This window comes from Arachis ipaensis, chromosome B1 (genome assembly GCF_059453495.1).
Source record: "Arachis ipaensis isolate K30076 ecotype BB chromosome B1, ASM5945349v1, whole genome shotgun sequence".
In the NCBI taxonomy this organism is placed as follows: domain Eukaryota; kingdom Viridiplantae; phylum Streptophyta; class Magnoliopsida; order Fabales; family Fabaceae; genus Arachis; species Arachis ipaensis.
This window is the reverse complement of record NC_142436.1, coordinates 34,521,491-34,537,943: the sequence shown is the minus strand read 5'-3', so window position 1 is coordinate 34,537,943 and position 16,453 is coordinate 34,521,491. Positions and strand designations below refer to the sequence as shown.

The 16,453-nt window shown below is 37.6% G+C and overlaps 1 non-coding gene across 1 annotated transcript; it reads left to right on the top strand.

Annotated features, from left to right (window-relative positions):
* Positions 1-773: 773 nt before the first annotated feature.
* Positions 774-881, top strand: LOC148576187 (small nucleolar RNA R71). The gene has a single exon (XR_015903840.1). It is a non-coding gene; the product is annotated as a small nucleolar RNA R71 (small nucleolar RNA).
* The last annotated feature ends 15,572 nt before the right edge of the window (positions 882-16,453 follow it).

The following is a 16,453-nucleotide window of genomic DNA, read 5'->3' as shown; positions in this document are numbered from 1 at the left end:
GTAGGTTCGGCCATGGTGCTTATGTCAATGGCCTTGCACTCTCCTTTTGGGTTCTCTTCTGTATTGCTTGGGAGAGTACTGGGAGGGATTTCAGTGATCCTTTTACTCAGCTGGCCCACTTGTGCTTCCAAATTTCTAATGGAAGACCTGGTTTCATTCATGAAACTCACAGTGGCCTTAAATAGATCAGAGACTAGATTTGCTAAATTAGAAGCATTTTGTTCAGAGTTCTCTGTCTGTTGCTGAGTGGATGATGGAAAAGGTTTATTATTGTTAAACCTGTTTCTTCCACCATTATTAAAGCCTTGTTGAGGCTTTTGATCCTTCCATGAGAAATTGGGGTGATTTCTCCATGATGAGTTATAGGTGTTTCCATAAGGTTCACCTAAGTAATTCACCTCTGCTATTGCAGGGTTCTCAGGATCATAAGCTTCTTCTTCATAAGAATCCTCTTGAGTACTGTTGGATGCAGCTTGCATTCCATGCAGACTCTGAGAGATCATATTGACTTGCTGAGTCAATATTTTATTCTGAGCCAATATGGCATTCAAAGTATCAACTTCAAGAACTCCCTTCTTCATAGGCGTCCCATCACTCACAGGATTCCTTTTAGAAGTGTACATGAACTGGTTATTAGCAACCATGTCAATGAGTTCTTGAGCTTCTGCAGGCGTTTTCTTTAGGTGAATGGATCCACCTGCAGAAGTGTCCAGTGACATTTTTGATAGCTCAGATAAACCATCATAGAATATATCCAGGATGGTCCATTCTGAAAGCATGTTAGAAGGATACTTTTTGGTCAACTGTTTGTATCTTTCCCAAGCTTCATAGAGGGATTCACCTTCTTTCTGTCTGAAGGTTTGAACATCAGCTCTAAGCTTGCTCAGTTTTTGAGGAGGAAAGTACTTGGCTAAGAAAGCCGTGACCAGCTTATCCCAAGAGTTCAGGTTGTCTTAGGGTTGAGAATCCAACCATAATCTAGCTCTGTCTCTTACAGCAAAGGGGAAAAGCATGAGCCTGTAGACTTCAGGATCTACTCCATTAGTCTTAACAGTATCACATATCTGCAAGAATTCAGTTAAGAACTGAAAAGGATCTTCAGATGGAAGTCCATGAAACTTGCAGTTCTGCTGCATCAGAGAAACTAATTGAGGTTTCAGCTCAAAGTTGTTTTCTCCAATGGCAGGAATGGAGATGCTTCTTCCATGTAAATTGGAATTAGGTGCAGTAAAGTCACCAAGAATCTTCCTTACATTATTATTATTTTCGGCTGCCATCTCCTCTTCCTGTTCGAAAATTTCTGAAAGGTTATCTCTGGATTGTTGTATTTTAGCTTCTCTTAATTTTCTCTTCAGAGTCCTTTCAGGTTCTGGATCTGCTTCAACAAGAATATTCTTGTCCTTGCTCCTGCTCATATGACAAAGAAGAGGGCACAGAAAAAATAATAATAACAATAGAGATCCTTTATACCATAGTATAGGGATCCCTGTGTGAGTGGAAGAAAAGGGGGAGACAAAGAATGTAATATAATGGAAGAAACACAACTGTGAGGAGGGTTGAGATGTGAGATGAGATGTTAGTAAATGAATAAATAAATAGAATAAGATGGGAGAGAGAGAATTTTCGAAAAATATTTTTGAAAAAGAGTTAGTGATTTTTGAAAATAGTTTTTAAAAAATGTTAGTAATTTTCGAAAATTAAGATTTAAAAAATAATTAATAAATTAAAAAGAAATTTTGAAAAAGGGGGAAGATATTTTCGAAAATGAGAGAGAGAGAGTTAGTTAGGTGGTTTTGAAAAAGATAAGAAATAAACAAAAAGTTAGTTAGTTGGTTGAAACAAATTTTGAAAAAATAAGAAGTTAGGAGGTTAGAAAAGATATTTTGAAACCAACTTTTTGAAAAAGGTAAGATAAGAAGATATTTTAGAAATTAGTTTTGAAAAAGATTTGATTTTTAAAATCTCAATTAATGACTTGATTCATAAGAAATCACAAGATATGATTCTAGAACTTAAAGTTTGAATCTTTCTTAACAAGCAAGTAACAAACTTCAAATTTTTGAATCAAAACATTAATTGATTATGTTATTTTCGAAAATTTGATATAAAAATAAGAAAAAGATTTTTGAAAAATATTTTTGGAATTTTCGAAAATAACTAAGAATTTTGAAAAAGATTTGATTTTTGAAAAAGATTTTGAAAAAGATAAGATTTTCAAATTGAAAATTTGATTTGACTCATAAGAAACAACTTGATTTTAAAAATTTTTGAAAAAGTCAACCCAAATTTTCGAATTTGATGAGAGAAAAAGGGAAAGATATTTTTTTATTTTTGAATTTTTATGATGCAAGAGAAAAACACTAAAATGATGCAATGCATGAAATTTTTAGATCAAAACATGTGATGCATGCAAGAATGCTATGAATGTCAAGATGAACACCAAGAACACTATGAATGTCAAGATGAACATCATAGACACAATTTTGAAAATTTTTTAATGCAAAGAAAACATGCAAGACACCAAACTTAGAATTCTTTAATGCTTAGACACTAAGAATTCAAGAATGCATATGATAAACATGAAAAGACACAAAACAAAAAATCATCAAGATCAAACAAGAAGACTTACCAAGAACAACTTGAAGATCATGAAGAACACTATGAATGCATGAAGTTTTCGAAAAATGCAGGATGCACATGCAATTGACACCAAACTTATGACATGACTCAAGACTCAAACAAGAAACAAAAAATATTTTTGATTTTTATGATTTTCTAGTTTTTTTTTTTTTAGATTTTTTCGAAAATTATATGAAAAAGAAAAAATAAGGATTCCAAAATTTTTAACATGAATTCCAGGAATCTTGCATTCTTAGTCTAAAGCTTCAGTCCAGGAATTAGACATGGCTCACTAGCCAGCCAAGCTTTCAATGAAAGCTCCGGTCCAAAACACTAGACATGGCCAATGGCCAGCCAAGCTTCAGCATGTAATTCAGACATGACACGCCTAACATACTCATTCCCAAAGGAATTAGACATGGCTTTACAGCCAGCCAGGCTTCAACATGCTTCATGAAACACTAGAATTCATTCTTAAAAATTTTGAATAAAATTTTTTTTTGAAAACATTTTTATATTATTTTTTTTTCGAAAACAAAAGAAAAATTTTTGAAAGATTTTTGAAAAATTTTTGAAAAGAAAATAAAAAGAAAATTACCTAATCTGAGCAACAAGATGAACCGTCAGTTGTCCAAACTCGAACAATCCCCGACAACGGCGCCAAAAACTTGGTGCACGAAATTGTGATGTCCAGGCTCAAACAATCCCTGGCAACGTGAGCAACTTGGTACGCGCAATCGTGATTACACTTTGATTATGGAAAATTCATGGCTCTTCCTTTCCCTGGCACTGGCGCCAAGAACATGGTGCCAATCCCATGGTTCACAACTTCGATACAACTAACCAGCAAGTGCACTGGGTCGTCCAAGTAATACCTTACGTGAGTAAGGGTCGAATCCCACGGAGATTGTTGGTATGAAGCAAGCTATGATCACCTTGCAAATCTCAGTTAGGCAGATATAAATTGATAATGGTGTTTTCGAATACTAAATAATAGAATAGGGATAGAGGTACTTATGTAAATCATTGGTAGGAATTTCAGATAAGCGAATGGAGATGCTTTCGTTCCTCTGAACCTCTGCTTTCCTGCTATCTTCATCCAATCAGTCTTACTCCTTTCCATGGCTGGCTTTATGCAAGGGCATCACCGTTGTCAGTGGCTACATCCCCTCCTCTCAGTGAAAAATATGCTCACATGCTCTGTCACAGCACGGCTAATCATCTGTTAGTTCTCAATCATGTTGGAATAGGATTCACCCTCCTTTTGCGTCTGTCACTAACGCCCAGCACTCGCGAGTTTGAAGCTCGTCACAGTCATTCAATCATTGAATCCTACTCGGAATACCACAGACAAGGTTTATACTTTCCGGATTCTCTTGATTGCCGCCATCATTCTAGCTTATGCCACGAAGATTCTGATTAAGAGATCTAAGAGATATTCATTCTAGCTTATTTCATGTAGAACGGAAGTGTTTGTCAGGCACGGGTTCATAGGGGAGAATGGTGATGAGCGTCATACATAATCATCACCTTCATCACGTTCTTGGGTGCGAATTGGATATCTTAGAAGCGAAATAAGATGAATTGAATAGAAAACAGTAGTACTTTGCATTAATCTTTGAGGAACAGCAGAGCTCCACACCTTAATCTATGGAGTGTAGAAACTCTACCGTTGAAAATACATAAGTGAAAGGTCCAGGCATGGCCGAGATGGCCAGCCCCCTAAAACGTGATCAATAGTCTCCTAAGATGAACAATGGATTAAAACTGAGACCAAAGATGGTCAAAAAGACTAGTAAAATGTCCTATTTATAATAAACTAGCTACTAGGGTTTACATGAGTAAGTAATTGATGCATAAATCCACTTCTGGGGCCCACTTGGTGTGTGCTTGGGCTGATCTTGAGTGTTTCACGTGTAGAGGTCCTTCTTGGAGTTGAACGCCAGCTTTTGTGCCAGTTTGGGCGTTCAACTCTGGTTTTGGCACCTTTTCTGGCGCTGGACGCCAGATTTGGGCAGAAAGCTAGCATTGAACGCCAGTTTACGTCATCTATTCTTGGCCAAAGTATGGACTATTATATATTTCTGGAAAGCCCTGGATGTCTAATTTCCAACGCAATTGGAAGCGCGCTATTTCGAGTTCTTTAAATCCAGAAAATCCACTTTGAGTGCAGGGAGGTCAGAATCCAACAGCATTAGCAGTCCTTCTTCAACCTCTGAATCTGATTTCTGCTCAAGTCCCTCAATTTCAGCCAGAAAATACCTGAAACCACAGAAAAACACACAAACTCATAGTAAAGTCCAGAAATGTGAATTTAACATAAAAACTAATGAAAACATCCCTAAAAGTAACTAGATTCTACTAAAAACATACTAAAAACAATGTCAAAAAGCGTATAAATTATCCGCTCATCAAGCATCTTCCCCATTCCCATTTAAATTCTGCAATTTACCTTCTGCAATTTACTTTCAGCTCTTTACTTTCGGCATTTACATTTTCTACTATTTACTTTCTCGCCATTTAATTTCCTGCAACACTCAAACCAAATTCTGCTTCGCTCAACTAGAACATTCTTCTAATTAAAGTTGCTTGACCAATCAATCCCTGTGGGATTCGACCTCACTCTATTGTGAGTTTTTACTTGACGACAATTTGGTTCACTTGCCGAAGGAAAATTGTTGAGAGACAAGTTTCCGTGTGCATCACCAAGGTCGTGTGCCTGACAACCACAAAGCGATCTACATGATGTTCAACGTAGTCATTGGACGACAGCTGGAGTATATTCTCTTGGGTTTCTAATCTAAGATTAGAACCTTCGTGGTATAGGATAGAACCATTGGCAGCATTCCTGGGATCCGAAAAGTTTAAACCTTGTCTATGGTATTCCGGGTAGGATCCAGGATCCGGAAAGTCTAAACCTTGTTTGTGGTATTCCGAGTAGGATCTGGGAAGGAATGACTGTGATGAGCTTCAAACCTGCGAATGTGGGGCACAAGTGACAGTGTGCAAAAAGACAATGGTCTTATTCCGATGCTAGCGGGAACTGACAGATGATTAGCCCTACGGTGACAGCGCAGATGGATTTGTTTTCATCCGAGAGGATCATACAGCTTGCCATGGAAGGAGGTAACGCATGATTGGAAGAAGGCAACAGGAAAGCAGAAGTTCAGAAGCAACAAAGCATCTCCATACGCTTAGCTGAAATTCCCACCAATGAATTACATAAGTATTTCTATTTTATTTTATATTTTATTTATGTTTTAATTATCAAAACCTCATAACCAATTGAATCCGCCTGACTGAGATTTACAAGGATGACCATAGCTTGCTTCAAGCCGACAATCTCCGTGGGATCAACCCTTACTCACGTAAGGTTTATTACTTGGACGACCCAGTGCACTTGCTGGTTAGTTGTGCGAAGTTGTGAAAAAGAGTTGAGATTACAATTATGCGTACCAAGTTGTTGGCACCATTGAGATCACAATTTCGTGCACCATTCAGCTTTGCTAGAGTCCCCAATTAGAGGTGCCCAGAGCTCTTAAGCACACTCTTTTTACCTTGGACCATGACTTTAACCGCTCAGTCTCAAGCTTTTCACTTGACACTTTCACGCTACAAGCACATGGTTAGGGACAGCTTGATTTAGCCACTGAGGCCAGGATTTTATTCCTTTGGGCCCTCCTATCCATTAATGCTCAAAGCCTTGGATCCTCTTTACCCTTGCCTTTTAGTTTAAAGAGTTACTGGCTTTTTCTGCTTGCTTTTTTCCTTTTTTTTTCGCCATTTTTTCGCAAGCTTTGTGTTTTTCACTGCTTTTTCTTGCTTCAAGAATCAATTTTATGATTTTTCAGATTATCAATAACATTTTTCTTTTTTCATTATTCTTTCAAGAGCCAACAATTTTAACATTCATAAACTTCACTATAAAAAATATGCACTATTCAAGCATTCATTCAGAAAATAAGAAGTATGGTCACTACATCAAAATAATTAAACTAATTTCAAGATAAATTTTGAAATTATGCACTTCTTGTTCTTTTGAAAAAAAAAATTTCTTTTAAGAAAGGTGAGGGATTCATGGAATCATTCATAGCTTTAAGACATAGACACTAAACACTAATAATCATGTAATAAAAATAAAAACAAGATAGAAACTAAACATAAAAGCAGACAAATGACAATAAAAGAAAGGAAATTAAAGACATAAAAATAAATGACTCTCATACTAATGCTCATGTAACTCTTAAAATATGTCTCTAATGACAAAAGTTATCACAGAGTTAGGACTCAACAACCTTTATTTTCAGAGATACTTGCTCCTTCAATCTGTGGGACGTCTAGCTCTTCAAGGGGCAGCTTCTGGCGCTTCAGCTCCTATATCTCACGCCCTTGTTTCTCTTATTCTTTGAGCAGTTTGCAGAGCATGCTGTTTTGATTCTGCTGCTCTTCTTTGAGTTGATCCATAGTTTCTTGCAGCTTGGTGACAGATGCTTCTAAGCGGGTCCAATATTCAAATTGAGAAATTTCTGGGAGGAGCTCATGTGCCCTCCTCTTGATGGAGTTGTCTTGAACTTGAGGTCCATCCATCACCTTTTTGGTGATTGGGCGTTCAACTGGGATATATTCATCCACGCCTATCTTCACCCCAGCATCTTTACATAACAGACTGATCAAGCTTGGGTAAGCCAATTTAGCATCAGTGGATTCTTTGTTTGCAAATATGTAAATTTCACCAGGAATCAGCTGATGAATCTCTACTTCTTTCCCCAGCATAATACAGTGAATCATCATTGCTCTCTTGACAGTGACTTCAGAACAGTTGCTGGTTGGGAGTATAGAACGCCAATGAAATCCAGCCAACCTCTAGCAACTGGTTTGAGATCTCCTCTCTTTAGCTGGTTTGGGACACCTTTTGTATTGGTAATCCACTCGGTTCCAGGGAGGCATATGTCCTCTAGAACTTGGTCTAGCCTTTTATCTTTAGCCATTCTCCTATTAAAGGATTTTGGATTATCTTGTAGTTGAAGAAGCTTGAGAACTTCTCTCACCTTGTCAAAGTGGAAGTAAATAATCTTTCCTCTGACCATGGTCTGAAAGGAGTGGAAAGCAGTTCCCTCTAATCTTTGCTTATCTGTCATCCACAGATTTGCATAGAATTTCTAGATCATGTTTCTTCCAACATGTATCTCAGGATTAGCCAGGACTTCCCAGCCCCTATTTTGAATCTGTTCTTGGATCTCCGGGTAATCATCTTCTTTCAGATTGAACCTAACTTCCGAGATCACTGATCTTCTGCACACAATTTTGAAGTAATGGTCTGCATGTTCTTTGGTGCAGAAATTCTCATGCTTCCACAGTGGCTTTGGATTGCTTTCTTTCTTGCCTCTTGAAGTGGTTTGTCTTCCTTTGGGAGCCATGAGATTTGTTTGTTTTAGCTCAGGGATCACGGGAATCACACCAAACTTAGAGATTTGCTTGTCCTCAAGCAAAAATAAAAAGAAAGAAGAAGAATAGATGGAGAGAAGGATTCGAATGATGAGGGAGGAGGGGCTGGCCGAATGTGTATGTAAAAGGGAGGGAGGGAATGGGTTTCAATTTATTTTTGAAAAAGATAAGATAGGAAGATATGATTGATGAAAGATACAATTTGTAAAATATGAAAGATTTGAAAAAGATATGAAGAAGTCAAATCTGAATTTTTGTTTATGCATCTAAGAAATAAAATATAATATGAATGAATTAAAAAAAATTGAAAAGAAATTGGAAAGATAAATGAGTTTTCAAAAATGTTTTGAAAAAGAATTGCAAAGAATTGGAAAAGAATTAAAAAGAATTTATAAGATTATTAATTTTTGGGAATGGAAATTAAAAAGTGACTGTTTGTAATATTTTTATGCAGAAAATTATGAATTAAAACATGAAAATTCGAAAAGAATTTGAATTGGAAATGAAATTACCTCGCTCTTACTGTGCTGGCGTTAAACGCTCAGAATGATAGCCATTCTGGCATTTAACGCCCATCTGGTGGCCATTTTGGGCGTTTTTCTGAACGCCCAGAATGCTGCCTATTCTGGCATTTAACGCCCAGAATGATACCTTTTCTGGCGTTAAACGCCCAGAATAGTAGCCATTCTGGAGTTTAATGCCCAAATTGCCTCTTTACTGGCGTTTTAACGCCAGTGAGCTCTTTTTCTCTGTGATTCCTCTGCTTTGTGTTCTGAACCTTTATTTCCTTGACTTGTTCATTGAAAAACATTAACAAACATGAATAACAAAATTAAATGGACTTATATAATTGTTATAAACATCTAATTTTTTTAATGGATGGGTTGCCTCTCAGCAAGCGCTTCTTTATTGTCTTTAGCTGGACTTTTACTGAGCTGTTAATTTAGTCTCAGTTTTGAGCACTGTTGCTCAACATTGCCTTCAAGATAATGTTTGACTCTCTGTCTATTAATAATGAACTTTTTGTCAGAGTCAATATCCTGAAGCTCTACGTATCCATATGGTGACACACTTGTAATCACATATGGTCCATTCCACCGGGATTTTAATTTCCCAGGAAAAAATCTGAGCCTGGAGTTAAACAACAGAACTTTCTGTCCTGGCTCAAAGACTCTAGATGACAGCTTTCTGTCGTGCCATCTTTTTGCTTTCTCCTTGTAAATTTTAGCATTTTCGAAAGCATTGAGTCTGAACTCTTCTAGCTCATTCAACTGGAGTAATCTTTTCTCTCCAGCTACCTTAGCATCAGGGTTGAAGAATTTAGTTTTCCAGTAGGCTTTGTGTTCCAGTTCCACTGGCAGATGATAGGCTTTTCCATACACAAGCTGGTATGGAGAGGTCCCTATAGGGGTCTTGAATGCTGTTCTGTATGCCCATAGAGCATCATCCAGACTTCTTGACCAATCCCTTCTACATGTACTTACATCCGTTCCAGGATTCATTTTAGTTCTCTATTTGAGACTTCAGCCTGCCCATTTGTCTGTGAATGATATGAAATCCCCACTTTGTGGTTAATTCCATATTGGACCAGAGCAGAGTCAAGCTGTTTATTGCAGAAATGAGTGCCTATATCACTGATCAGTATCCTAGGGACACCGAACCTGCTGAAGATATACTTCTGGAGGAACTTCATCACTGTCTTAGTATCATTAGTGGGTGATGCAATTGCCTCTACCCATTTAGATACATAGTCTACTGCCACCAGAATATAAGTGTTTGAATATGATGGTGGGAAAGGTCCCATAAAGTCAATACCCCATACATCAAACAACTCAATCTCTAAGATCCCTTGCTGAGGCATGGCATAACCGTGAGGCAGATTACCAGCTCTCTGGCAACTGTCACAGTTATGTACAAACTCTCGGGAGTCTCTATAGAGAGTAGGCCAGTAAAAGCCACATTGGAGAACTTTTGTGGCTGTTTGCTCACCTCTGAAATGTCCTCCATATTCAGATCCATGGCAATACCATAGGATCTTCTGTGCCTCTTCTCTAGGCACACATCTATGGATTACTCCGTCGGCACACCTCTTAAAGAGATATGGTTCATCCCACAAGTAGTTCTTAGCATCAGAAATCAATTTTTTCGTTTGCTACTTACTGTACTCTTTAGGTATGAATCTCATAGCTTTAAAGTTTGCAATGTCTGCAAACCATGGTACCTCCTGAATGGCAAAGAGTTGCTCATCTAGAAAGGTTTCAAAGATCTCAGTAGGAGGGAGGGACGCTCCTACTACTGGTTCTATTCGGGACAAGTGATCAGCTACTTGGTTCTCGGTCCCTTTTCTATCTCTTATTTCTATATCAAACTCTTGCAGAAGCAGCACCCATCTTATGAGTCTGGGTTTTGAATCCTGCTTTGTGAGGAGATATTTTAGAGCAGCATGGTCAGTGTACACAATCACTTTTGCCTACTAAATAAGATCTGAACTTGCCAATGGCATAAACCACTGCAAGCAACTCCTTTTCTGTGGTTGTGTAGTTCTTCTGTGCGTCATTTAAAACATGGCTAGCATAATAAATGACATGCAGAAGCTTGTCATGCCTCTGTCCCAATACTACACCAATGGCATGGTCACTGGCATTACACATTAGTTCGAATGGTAATGCCCAGTCTGGTGCAGAAATAACTGGTGCTGTGACCAGCTTAGCTTTCAGAGTTTCAAACACCTGCAGATACTCTGTGTCAAAGACAAATGACATGTCAGCAGCTAGCAGATTGCTCAGAAGTTTTGCAATTTTTGAAAAATCCTTTATAAACCTCCTGTAGAATCCTGCATGCCCTAGAAAGCTTCTGATTGCTTTAACATTGGCAGGTGGTGGTAATTTTTCAATTACCTCTACCTTAGCTTAATCTACCTCTATTTCCTTGTTTGAAATTTTGTGTCCAAGGACAATTCCTTCAGTCACCATGAAGTGACATTTCTCCAGTTTAAAACCAAGTTAGTCTCTTGGCACCTTTTCAGAACAAGTGCTAGATGGTCAAGACAGGAACTGAATGAGTCTCCAAATACTGAGAAGTCATCCATGAAGACTTCCAGAAATTTCTCTACCATATCAGAGAAGATAGAGAGCATGCACCTATGAAAGGTTGCAGGTGCATTGCACAGACCAAATGACATCCTTCTATAGGCAAATACTCTAGATAGACATGTGAATGCTGTTTTCTCTTGGTCCTGAGGATCTACTGCAATTTGGTTGTAACCTGAATAGCCATCCAAAAAGTAGTAGTATTCATGACCTGTTAGTCTCTCTAGCATCTGGTCTATGAATGGTAAAGGAAAATGATCCTTTCTGGTGGCTGTATTGAGCCTTCTGTAGTCAATACACATACACCACCCTGTAACTGTTCTTGTAGGAACCAGTTCATTCTTTTCATTATGAACCACTGTCATGCCTCCCTTCTTGCGGACAACTTGGACAGGGCTCACCCAGGGGCTATCAGAAATAGGATAAATAATCCCAACCTCTAGTAGCTTAGTGACCTCTTTCTGCACCACCTTCTTCATGGCTGGATTCAGCTGCCTCTGTGGTTGAACCACTGGCTAAGCATCATCCTCGAATAGGATCTTGTGCATGCATCTGGCTGGGCTAATCCCTTAAGATCACTTATGGACCACCCAAGAGCTGTCTAGTATGTCCTTAGCACCTGAATTAATGCTTTCTCTTTCTGTGGTTCTAAAGTAGAGCTTATGATCACAAGAAAAGTGTCATCTTCTCCCAGAAATGCATATTTCAGGGATGGTGGTAGTGGTTTGATCTCAGGTTTAGGAGGCTTTTCCACTTTCTAAGGAGTTTTCAGAGGTTCTTCTGTTTTCTCTGGTTCCTCCAGATCAAGCTGAACATCTTTAAAAATGTCCTCTAGCTCTGATTCGAGACTCTCAGTCATATTGACCTCTTCCACCAGGGAGTCAATGATATCAGCGCTCATGCAGTCTTTTAATGTGTTTGGATGCTGCATAGCCTTGACAGCATTCAACTTAAACTCGTCCTCATTGACTCTCAGGGTTATCTCCCCTTTTTGGACGTCAATGAGGGTTCATCCAGTTGCTAGGATAGGTCTTCCTAGAATGAGAGTTGCACTCTTGTGCTCCTCTATTTCCAGCACTACAAAGTCAGTGGGAAAGGTGAATGGCCCAACTTTGACAATCATGTCCTCAATTATGCCTAATGGAATTTTAATGGAGCCATCAGCAAGTTGGAGGCATATCTGGATTAGTTTAACTTCATCAGTCAAGCCAAGCTTTTTGATAGTGGATGCAGGTATTAGGTTGATACTTGCCGCAAGATCACATAGAGCTGTCTTGATACAAGCATCCTCTAATGTGCATGGTATCATAAAGCTTTCGGGATCTTTAAGCTTCTCTGGTAAGCTTTCTAGAATGACTGCACTGTATTCTTTAGTGAGGAAAACTTTTTCAGCTTCCCTCCAATCCTTCTTATGACTTAAGATCTCTTTCATGAACTTAGCATAAGAGGGTATTTGCTCAAGTGCTTCTGCAAATGGAATCTTTATTTCAAGAGTCGTGAGATAGTCTGCAAAGCAGGCAAATTATTTATCCTGTTCCGCTTGGCGGAGTTTCTGAGGATAAGGCATCTTGGCTTTATATTCTTCAACCTTAGTTACTGCAGATTTACCTCCTACAGAAGTGGTTGGAGAAGCCTGCTTAAGGGGGTTGTTATCCGTACTTGTAGGTGTCTGACCCCTTACTGGCGTTTGAACGCCAGAATTGTGTGTTGTATGGGCGTTTAATGCCACTTTTTCACCCTTTTCTGGCGTTTGAACGCTAGAATTCCTCTCTGGGCTCTTACTGTCCTCAGAGGGATTTTGGGCACTGGCTTGGTCATCCTCTTTCAGTTGTTCCTTTCTTGGCTTTCTGCTGCCTTGAGTTGAGGCATTCAGTGTCTTCCCACTTCTTAAATGAACAGCTTGGCACTCTTCTGTTATCTGTTTAGATAGCTATTGTCTTGTCTGATCCAATTGTGCTTCCACATTCTTGTTGGGATTCTTAGTGTCTTGTAAAATCTCTTTGAATTCTGCTAACTGTTTTATTATAAAAAGCAATTGTTGATTGAGTTTAACAACTTGTTCTGGAGAACTAAGTTCAGTGGATAGTGCTTTAGCCTATTCCTTCATGGAGGACTCACTGCTTAAGTCAGATGCTGATTGTTAGCAACTGTATCAATGAGCTCTTGAGCCTCTTCAATTGTCTTTCTCATGTGTATAGATCCACCAGCTGAGTGGTCTAGAGACATCTGGGCCTTTTTTGTAAGCCCATAGTAAAAGATGTCTAACTGCACCCATTCTGAAAATATTTCAGAGGGGCATTTCCTTAGCATCTCTCTATACCTCTCCCAGGCATTATAAAGAGATTCATTATCCTCTTGTTTAAAGCCTTGGATGTCCAGCCTTAGCTGTGTCATCCTTTTTAGAGGGAAATATTGATTCAGGAATTTGTCTGATAACTATTTCCATGTTCTTATGCTTGCTGTGGGTTGGTTATTTAACCACCTCTTAGCTTGATCCTTTACAGCAAATAGAAACAGTAATAATCTGTAGACATCCTGATCCACTTTTTTATCACGTACTGTGTCAGCAATTTGTAAGAACTGTGCCAGAAACTCAGTAGGTTCTTACTGTGGAATACCAGAATACTGGCAATTTTGCTGCACCATGATAATGGGCTGAGGGTTTAGCTCAAAACTGCTGGCCCTGATGGGGGTATGAAGATACTACTCCCATATGAAGCAGTAGTGGGGTTAGCATATGACCCCAGAGTCCTTCTGGACTGTTCAGTTCCACTTAGGTCTATGATGGAGAAAGGAAAATGATGTGGAAGAAGGATTATGTTTTGAAAAATAAAAATAGAATAAAAGAAAAATTAAAATATTTTTGTTTTTATTTTATTTATTTAATGCTAATTTGAAATTAAAGAAATTAAAATAAAGTAAATGGAAAAAATGGTATAAGTTTCGAAAATTAAAAAAAAATGGAAAACTAAAATAATTAATTAATTAAAAAGATTTTGACAAATTTTATAAAAGATTTTTGAAAAATATAAAAAAGAAAATTGAAAAAAAATTGTTTTGAAAAAAGATTTAAAAAGATAAATTTTTAAAATTGAAATTTTAACTTGACTAACAAGAAACTACCAAATTTTAAAAATTTTAACTAAGTCAACCTAAGAAATTCGAAAATGATGAGTAAATAAGGGAAAAGATATTTTTTTTTTTTTTGAATTTAATGAGGAAAGGCAAAAACAATAAAATGACACCAAACTTAGAATTTTTAGATCAAAACAAAGAAAACAAACAAGAAAACTTTGAATGTTAAGATGAACACCAAGAACAAATTTTGAAAAGTTTTAAGAAAATAAAAACACAAAGGATACCAAATTTAAAATTTTTATACTCTAGATACTAATAATTCGAAAATGTATAAGATAAACAGCAACAGATACCAAACAAGAAAATTTAAAGATCAAATAAGGAAAACTATCAAGAACAATTTGAAGATCAATAAAGAACTAAGAACATGTAATTAAAAAAATATGAATAAAAATAAAAACATGCAATTAACACCAAATTTAAAACATGAAACTAAACTCAAACAAAAGACTCAATTATTAGTTTATTGGTTTTTATTTATTTATATGGAAAATTTTGAAAAAAAATCTAGAAAAAGGAAAACGAGGATTTTAAAATTTTATCCAAAAATAATAATAGAAGACGCAATTTTAGTGACTCTAAACCAAAAAGATAAATTTTTCCTAATCTAAGCAACAAGATGAACCGTCAGTTGTCCAAACTCAAACAATCCCCGGCAACAACGTCAAAAACTTGGTGAACAAAATTGTGATCACACTTTTCATAACTCTGCACAACTAACCAGCAAGTGCACTGGGTCGTCCAAGTAATACCTTACGTGAGTAAGGGTCGATCCCACGGAGATTGTCGATTTGAAGCAAGCTATGGTTATCTTGTAAATCTTAGTCAGGAGATTAATGTTAAAATTGATTTTGTTTATGAAAAGTAAATAACATGAAATAAATGGTACTTGTGATTCAGTAACGAGGAACAGGTTGAGGTTCCGGAGATACTCTGTCATCTGAATCTCTGCTTTCCTACTGTCTTCTTCTCCAAACACGCATGGCTTCCTTCAATGGCAGGCTGTATGATCCTCTCGGATGAAAAATACCAGGTATGATTTCTGCACGGCTAATCAACTGTCGGATCTCTCGTCTCGGATGAAAAATACCAAATACAGCTACTGCACAGCTAATCATCTGTCGGTTCTCACTAGCGTCGGAATAGGATCTCTCTATCCTTTTGCACACTGTCACTGCACCCAACATTTGCGAGTTTGAAGCTCGTCACAGTCATCCCCTCCTAGATCCTACTCGGAATACCAAAGACAAGGTTTAGACTTTCTGGATGCCAGGAATGCTGCCAATTGGTACTAACCTCTACCACGAAGGTTCAGATCTCACGGACTCGATCCGTGAATTAGAGACCCAAGAGATACGCACTCAAGCTATCGCCCAATGACTACGTTGAGCTCAGATAGAATGGGAGTGGTTGTCAGGCACGCGTTCATAGATTTTGAGAATAATGATGAGTGTCACGGATCATCATATTCTCTATATTGAAGTACGAGTGAGTATCTTAGAACAGAATCAAGCGTGATTGAATAGAAAACAGTAGTAATTGCATTAATCCATTGAAACACATATGAACGTGCATATTAAGTTTTCAGCGTCGTTACCAAGGAATGAACGATCACGATTTCTGCGCACCAAGTTTTTGGCACCGTTGACAGGGATTGTTCGAGTTTAGACAACTGATGGTTCATCTTGTTGCTCAGATCAGGTAATTTTACTTTAATTTTAATCTTTTTGTTTTTATTATTCTTATTTTCGAAAGAAAAAATAATATATTTTCCAAAAAAAAATTTAATTTATGTTCTTCAGAATTTTTAAGAATGAATTCTAGAGTTTCATGAGATATGTTGAAGCCTGGCTAGCTGTAAAGCTATGTCTAAGTTCTTTTGGACCGAGGCTTCCACTCATCAGCACAGAAGCAAGTTGAATGAAGTATTAGCTGTTATATGTCTGATTTGTATCTGCTAAAGCTTGGCTGGCCATTGGCCATGTCTAGTGTTTTGGACCGGAGCTTTCACTGAAAGCTTGGCTGGCTAGTAAGCCATGTCTAATTCCTGGACCTGAGTTTTAGACTAACACTGCAAGATTCCTGGAATTCCTATTAAAAATTTTGCAATCCTTATTTTCCTTTTTCCAAATAATTTTCGAAAACTACCAAAAATTTTAATA